The sequence below is a fragment of the Balaenoptera acutorostrata genome, chromosome 2 (genome assembly GCF_949987535.1).
Source record: "Balaenoptera acutorostrata chromosome 2, mBalAcu1.1, whole genome shotgun sequence".
Taxonomy (NCBI): domain Eukaryota; kingdom Metazoa; phylum Chordata; class Mammalia; order Artiodactyla; family Balaenopteridae; genus Balaenoptera; species Balaenoptera acutorostrata.
The window spans coordinates 156,547,288-156,554,493 of record NC_080065.1 but is presented as its reverse complement, the minus strand read 5'-3'; positions in this window follow the sequence as shown (position 1 = coordinate 156,554,493).

Genomic DNA, 7,206 nt, shown 5'->3' with positions numbered 1-7,206 from the left:
TGTCCGTGTCCTGACTTTGCCAGGAAGGACATCCTCGACTACACACTCCCCCCAACCATGCCATGTATCTGAGGGTCTAGGCCTGTTAAGCAGGTCACATAGCCAGGAAATGAAAACTTCCCAAGGACCTCCATGTGCCAAGGAATGTGTTAGGTACTTTCCCACAGATCTTTTTGCTCTATCTTCACAACGGCCTTGTGAGATGGGCAGGTTAACCCCTGCATTGTGTTGAGGAAACAGAACTCACGGAAAGGTCACTGTGCCAGTGAATGTCAGAGGAGACTCTGAAGCCAGGGCTGGCCGCCTCAAGACCCAGTCACACTGGCTGCTCTCCCAGCCTCCTGGACCTGCTCCCTGGGTGCTTTGAAGCAGTTCAGCTGCTGTGGGTGAGCACTGTATGCGTGCGGACTGTCAGGGTAGGCATGGCCCAGGGGCATGGCCTCCTCAGGTTTGGGAGCTGCTGTCAGATGTCTCTGAGAGAGCACCAGACAGCCAGGCAGGCGAGCCTGTGACCCGTCATGCTGGTGACAGCAGAGTGGAGGTTCTCGGGGTGGGGGTGAGGGCTCAGGTCCCATTCCCAGGCAGATCCAGGTTGGGTCATCCCCTCCGCTTTGGTAGCTTCTGCGAACCAGGCCACTTTCTAGAGTCTTGCCATTCTGGGGCTTAGGGTGCAATTCAGCCATTAATTAACATTATTTTACTTACAAAACAAACACATGCTTATTGTAGAAATGGAAATGAGGTAGAGGTGTATACAGTCAGAAGTGTAAATCTCAGTGATGTGTCATTGTAGGGTTATCAATTTAACAAACGTACACTCTGGTGGGGCACGTTGATGGTGCAGGAGGCCACGCACGTGTATGGGGCTCAGTTTTGCTGTGAACTTAAAACTTCTCTGAAAAGTAAACTCTCTTAAAAAAACAGTGTAAATCCCTCCCTCACTTCTCTCTAGTCTCATACCTCCGAGATGATCACTGTTAACAGTTGTTTTATCCAAACATCCACTATGTTTATATATACATATATACCTTTGCAGGAAGAAAAATATTTAACAGCAAAATTGGGATGATAGCCTGCATATTTTTTTGCTATTTACACTTTCACTTAATAATAAAAGCAAATCTTTATTGAATATTGAATGCATGCTTGTACTGTGCCAAGAACCTCTCCTGTCCTCACAACAACTTTTTGAAGTAGTAACTACCATTCTCATTTTACAGATGAAGAAACTGAGGCTTAGAGAGGATAAGAAAAGTCCCAAGGTTACATAGCACGTGAGGGGCAGAAGTGAATCCAGGTAAGCTGAGCCAAGAGCTTTTTTTTTTTTTTTTTAGCATTTTTATGGTTTTGTTTATTTCACTTGCACCTTTTTTTAAAAAAATTGAAGTATACTTGATTTACAAGTACTTTTAATCACTGCACCTGACACATGCTCTTTCCCAATGTCAGTGGGACCTTTCCAGGTCAGTTCCTATAGATCTGCCTCATTCTTTCTGATGGCAGCAAGGTATTTCATAAGATCAATGTACTAACATTTATATAACACATGTCCTATATAGACACTAAGTTATTTCCAAATTTTTTACTGTTACAAAATCAGTAATGAACATCTTTGCACATATGTAAGCTCCTGTAATTCTGCAGTCTGTCATGTTTCTCTACCTCAGTCTTTTCCTTCTCACGCATCAACAATACCATTATCAATCCACCAATGGTCATAATCAAACTTTCTCCCTTTAGTTCATTTCCTCAACCCTTGTCCTTCCCATTATCCCCAGCATTGAGTTTAAGAAGCAGAGGTAGTTCCGACATGTGCACGTTTCCACTCCCATTCCCAGAATCGCCATCACATAAATACTGTGAGCTCCAAACTTGTCATATTAGCCTCCTTCCTACACAGGCACTGTTCCCCTGTCATCAGTCTCTTCAGTATAGACAGAAACACTTATGGGGAAGCAGGAGTGGAGCCTGAATGAGGTTGAGGTGAGGAAAGGCATTATTACCATGGGTCCACCTTGAGAAAATCACAGAAGGTAAAGGTGTGCGGTGTGTGTCCTGGGTGGCAACACAGACAGGGGCACCTGTGGCTTGAGTATCAGACAGAAGGTGCTCTACTCTTACTCTGCGCTTGCTCTGAGATTGTATTACTTCTCCCTGAGGTTCAGTTCCCTCCACTGTAAAAGGGATAGGAATCAATAGTTCTTCAGATGATGGTGAGACCTGATACAAAGTAGGTGCTCAGCAAATTCCAGACCCGGCCCCCTTCCCTCAGTCCCAGCAGGGCTTATATTTGGATCCCCTTCCCTTGCCTCCCTTCAGGCACTGGGAGGGGCCAGCAGTTCCCTTACCAGACAGCTGCCAAGGCTCCGTTAGGACAGGTTCTTCAGGTCTTCACGCTGGGCTTTCAGGTAGGGCATGGTCTTCTGGGTCCCCAAGATTCTCCCCATCATCAGCCCTGACCCCCTGGATGCAGGCACACAGTCACTCTCTGATGGAGTGGATCTCTCTGTGGGAAAGACAGAGCTGCAAGACCAGCCAGGCAGACAGGTGGGTGGAGCCTCTGCCAGCTCCTCCTCTGGGTGGAGCTCTGACCAGGTTCTGGGTGTCTGTGGGAATCCTCAGCTCCGGCTAGGGCTGCTGGCTGCCAAGCGTTTGATTCTGAGTTGTGTCTCAGCCATACTCCTGGACCATAGCCAGAAAAGACTCTTAAGATCAAAGACCCATGAAAGTCAAATAAAATGGGTAATACCACCCATCATGTCTGGAAGATGAGTCTCCAGTTCTGAATTTGGAGGACACCCCTCTGTCCTGGTATAATGGAATGGGGGTTTGCAGTGCGTATGACCTTGGACAAGCCACTCCACCTCCCTAGTCCTCAGCTTCCCATCCATAAAATAGAACTTGACCATTTCTAAAATTCTGATTCCTGGTTACGTATTTGAAAAGCTTCTTTGGGATCAATAGAGAGCCTTGTCTATGTAAAAGGAGACTTGCAAATGCCAGGACCTCGTGCTTTCCACTCTGGGAAGTTTCAAAAAGAGACATAGGGGTCAAGAGAATGGGGGATAGAGGCTGAGCAGGCCAACCCAGGAAGAGGTAGGAGAGACTCTGGGAGAAATTTGGCTAGATTTCTAGGTTGCTCCCCCTTCCCCATCCCTACCCCTCACACAGAGGATTTTCCATTCCCCACAAAGTCCGTTTCAGGAGCATCCTTCTTCCATGGCCAGTTGAACCTCCTAACAGAAGTGCTTCACAGTGTTCTCTGAGCCCTGAGTCCTCCCTGTCACTATAGCCAGTGGCCTCAAAACTCACTCTTGGCTCCGGCCCTGTGGGAAGGCACAAGGAATTCCCTGGAGGCTTGGCCTTGCACCCTGAGAGAGCTGGGAGCCAGGAAGGGAGTCAAATGGAGAGGCCCAGGAGAGAGCTGAGTCTGTGGCAAGAGGCCCTGCAGCACCTCCTACCCTCTTGACATAATTGCTGAGCTCCTGCCCAAACCCCTGCCTGTCTTGGAGGTGGGAAGGTGGGGAGATAGGGAGACAGTAGAAGAGGGAGCAAATGGAGCTTCAGGAAGTGAAAGGAGGTAGGAAGGATGGAGTGGGCCTCCATGTACACAATGCCCCATAGATGCCTTTGGCTCCAAACTAGTTTCCTTAGTGTGCCCCTGGAGCCCGGCCAGCGTCGCAAACATTTCTGTGCTGGTTGGTGGGGAGTAGGTGCCTGAAGAGAAAGCTCTTTGATTTCTCCTGAGAGGCCTCACTTTCACCTGAGAAACTTGAAGTCGTCTGGAAAAGGAATGGCTGAGGATCCAGTTTCAGGTTCTCAATGAATGGAAAGTAGTTTGGGGCTTTTCTCAGAATTTCCAAGATGTTCCTACATAAAACAAAGGCTCAAAAGTAACCAAGACAGTTTGGAGCTGGGAGATGGGGATGGGAGGAGTGGGTATCCTCTGGCTCAGGAACAGTGAGACAAAAGAACATTGGGCAGCTAGCTGGGTGGCTTTGCCAAGTTACTTAACCTCTCTGTACTTCAGTTTCCTTATCTGACAAATGGGGATGATATCATTGCCTATCATTCAGCAATGATAGGTTTGATATCATATCCGAAATCACCTGGCATTTTGTACCTGGCACATTGTAGATGCTCAGTAAGTTGTTCTTTTTATCTGATGTTGTTAGTATCTTCTCATGTTTGTACTTACCTATTTAATCCTCCATCCATCTAAGTATCTGTCTATCTATCTATCATTTACCCAACCATCCAGTATTTAATCTTCCCAATCAGATTGTTAATGCTTTCATTGCATGGGCTTAAATAAATAAAATGGTAGTGTTGACACTTCGCCTACCTAATGCCTACCCTAGTTAAACATCTTGCAAATGAAGTTTTATGAGTTTCAAGAAATACCTTTTTCTATAAGTAAAGTTTTGTTCGCATACAGCTTGCACGTTTGTTTACATGTTGTCTGTGGCTGCTTTTGCACAAGGACAGAGTGAGTAGTTGTGAGACCAGGTGGTCTGCAATTCTTTTCACTGTCTGGCCCTTCAAGGACTTTGCTGACCCCTGTCCTAGGTCACAGTCAGCAGGTCCACACCAAGCTGTCTGACTCCAGGACCCATACTCTTACATTCACAATAGACCCACCTCCTCACGCATGGTCCAAGGTTCATATTCCTGAAAGTTCTTGCTTGGAGGATAAAAAGCCGCAAGGTGCTTACTGCCTCATTTTACACGTGTGAATTTTATATGTGTGAATAATTAGCACCCAATTTTATTTGTGCATCCAGGGTGACTCCTGGACGCCCAAGGCTGCCCTTGTATGGACAAGGGGATGTCCTACGTACTCCTGAACTCTCTAAGTGGTTATTGTGCCCTTGGGTGTGGGAATGAAGAACAAGCTAATTGCACAGAGAACTGTATTCAGTACTCTGTAATGACCTATATGGGAAAAGAATCTAAAAAAGAGTGGATATATGTATATGTATAACTGATTCACTGTGCTGTACACCTGAAACTAACACAACATGGTAAATCAACTGTACTCCAATAAGAATTTAAAAAAAACAAATGAAGAGTTTTAGTGGTTTTCAAGCCTTTTGGTTAAAAATATAAAAAATGCAATAATCAGTTTGCAAGAACAATTGATCAACCTCAGAGAAGATAGGAAGTTACCAGCTGAATTTAAACAAAAGCCTTTGCATAGTTGGTAAGACTGAAAATTTTGTATGTTAGTAAGCACAGCCATTACTGTGATACATTATCACATTTCCATTTGTGATACCTCTCTGAACCTTAGTGAGATATCTTTTTTCAATTCTGAAAACTATGAGAGCCAAGTATCAAAATAATTTGAGCTTAGGGCTTCCCTGGTGGCACAGTGGTTAAGAATCCGCCTGCCAATGCAGGGGACACGGGTTTGAACCCTGGTCCGGGAAGATCCCACATGCCGTGGAGCAACTAAGCCCGTGCGCCACAACTACTGAGCCTGCACTCTAGAGCCCGTGCTCTGCAACAAGAGAAGCCCCCACAATGAGAAGCCCGCACACCTCAACAAAGAGTGGCCCCCGCTCGCCGCAACTAGAGAAAGCCCGTGCACAGCAACGAAGACCCAGTGCAGCCATAAATAAATAAATAAATAAATATTTAAAATAATTTGAGCTTAAAACCAGATGGTCTAAGTATCGAATGGCAGAATGTTAATATGAAGATAAAACAAACATAATAAAACATATCAACCACGTTGCACTCACTGCAAATATTAGTATTCATAATAATTCCTTTCAGTGAAAAGTTTTTTTGTATGGTTAACAAAATCAGAGCTTAAAAAGTAGTGTAATTTCATATCTAGCACATCCATTTAAATACCTTTCTATGTCTTACTGTGATATTGTGATTTATAATAAGAAATATGTATTTGGTCTTCATCCCGTTCCTGGCACGGAGCTCCTAAAACCGTTGGAATTCCTTAAGTGATAAGAGTTATAAATGGTATCTTTTGTTTTGAGGTGACTTTTGGACTGACCCTAGGTCACCTAGGGATGAGGGCTGGTTGCCAGAGGAGACAACTATGTGATTAGAGATTTGGAACTTTCAGTCCCACCCTGGACTTCCAGGGAGGGAAAAGAGGCTGGAGGTTGAATCAGTCACCAGTAGCTAAAGATTTAGTCAATCATATTTAAGTAATGAAGCCTCCATAAAACCTCAAAGGGACAGGGTTCAGAAAGCTGGGTTGGTGAACACTTGGAGATTGGGGAGAGTGGCATGCTAGGAGAGGAGAGGGAAGCTTCCCATCCTTTCCCCATGCCTTGCCCTATGCATCTCTCCTATCTGGCTGTTACTGAGTTATATCCTTTTATAATAAACCAGTAATCTAGTAAGTAAAATATTTCTCTGAGTTCTGTGAGCTGTTCTAGCAAATTAACTGAATGGGAGGGAGCCCACTGGAACCTCTGATCTATAGCTGGTTGGTCAGAAGCACAGGTGACAATCTGGACTTGAGATTGGCATCTGAAGGCAGGGGAGGGTGGGCAGTCTTGTGGGACTGAGTCCTTAACCTGTGGGATGTGATGCTATCTCCAGGCAGATAATATCAAAATTGAGTTGAATTGTAGGATACTTAGCTGGTGTCAGAAATTTGCTCGTTGGTGTGGGGGAAAAAACCCACTCACAGGAATTGGGTGCAGTCATTACTTAAACATATGTAACATATATTAGTATATTAGGAAGTAAGATGTGTATATGGTTTCTAAGTAACTAAGTGTATGTATATGGAGGGTATAGGATCAAGAAGGTATGGAGACAGTTGGGCCAGGCTATTCTTTCAGCTTCCAATTGAGTTTTGTCTACCACATATCACCAGACTGGTCTTCATAAAAACCCAGAAGAGATCAAATTACTACTCTGATTTCTGCTCTCTGTTGAGCCTCCCTCTCCTAGAAAGAGTGGCAGCCCTGCATACCTTCAGGGGCTGGGCAGGTAACTTGATGTAAGAAGACAGGCTGAGTGTAAGGCATGGTGGGAACCATGGTGAACAGGAGAGTTCTTTGCCTAAAGACATTTCAACTTAAAAATTTGGACAGACAAGAGAATTGTGACCCCCTGAACAGGTGAAGGCTGACCTTGGAAAATGCTGTCCGTCTCTTGCTGCATCCTCCCAGATGCTTTCTACATTGTGGTCATTGCTAATTAGTGCTGATCTTTGCCCTGTGC